Source organism: Abramis brama (assembly GCF_963993115.1).
Source record: "Abramis brama genome assembly, chromosome: 5".
Taxonomy (NCBI): Eukaryota; Metazoa; Chordata; class Actinopteri; order Cypriniformes; family Leuciscidae; genus Abramis; species Abramis brama.
In genome coordinates this window covers 38924788-38926301 of record NC_139967.1, presented here as the reverse complement: position 1 = coordinate 38926301, position 1514 = coordinate 38924788, and positions in this window count along the sequence as shown.

The window sequence follows — 1514 nt, the reverse complement described above, 5'->3', positions numbered from 1 at the left end:
CTTGTTGGTTGTGTGTTTGTATCTTGGTTGTAGTGCTTTTCCATTCAAAGGGACAGATGCAATTCAAATGTGCAGTGCATATAGGAATCTAGTAACCAGGGTTATTTTAATGAACAAATACCCAGTTCTGGGTAGTATCTGATTACATGTAATCTGGATTACATAATCGGATTCCAAAAATGAAGTACTTGTAGTTAGATTATATTACATTTTAAATGAATACATGTTATTTTCACAATGGCAGTAAATTATTCATAATTCATTGATTCTGATTCTTTGTTATATTTTACATTTTCCTATCTTATAAGTCTACTGCTTATATACATTCAGAAGGTCTTTCAGGTTTGTTGAATTGCACACACAGACCAGCCACTAGTCATGAGCATATATAGAAAACAGACCCACACAGCACTTCATCACTGGACTTACACAAATCACTTCACTTTTTAAGAAGTGTTTTCCCAACATTGCATATCTAATCAACTCCAGACAAACACACATTATTTGAATGATCAATTCGTGAGTCATTTAACTTGTATTACTGTCTCTGGAAGGCTTGTCTTTCAAACACATTAAAATGTACAAATTCATGTCATTTCATGTAATGCAGGGATTCTCCTGATTTTTTTGTTTGCTGAGCCTCTGCCCAAATATATTTACTTGAAGTAAGCCCTTCAATTTTAAGTTAATAAGTTAGGTCAATAATACAATTAAGTTAATTATAATAATAATAAAATTAAGTTCATGGTTCTCTGATATTAATGGTCACATGACATGCTGGTAAACAAATAGGCCTTTTTTAAAAAAAATAAATGTTTTATTTTGTTTGTTTTAATTTAAAATTTATTTATTTAAAATTTTATTATTTAATATAGCTTTTAATTGAACTCACAAACCCCAGTCTGGGAAACTGTTATGAAATGTAATATTTAATGCACTTCATGTTGTTGATGATAAAGAATGGAATATATTTTCTCTCAGTATTTTTATTTCAATATGGTACTATATTATCCTATTCAAATCAATGTGATAAACGAGTTAGGTCAAAAGTAATCAAAAAGTAGTCTGAATTAATACCTAAAATGAGTAATTTGGATTACATTATTAACTACAATTTTTGTCATGCAATTTGGAATCAGTAACTGACTACAATTTTTAAGTAATGCAATCTATAAAAACTAAATTCTTTATTCTTGGAATAAATGAAACATTAAATGAAATGAAATAAAATTATATATATATATATATATATATATATATATATATATATATATATATATACATACACAGTATATAGTCACATGTCAAGTCATTTATTTAAATAGCGCTTTTTACAATACAGATTGTTTCAAAGCAGCTTTACAGTGATAATAGTAATAATAATAATAATAACAGGAAAATAATGCAACAAAGTTTGTTTCCAGAAAAAAATAGCCTCGCAGTCCAGCTTAAGTAACTTCAGTGATGTTTCATTTTTGTTGTAAAAAAGTTATTAATTTAGTTCCTTTGTATAG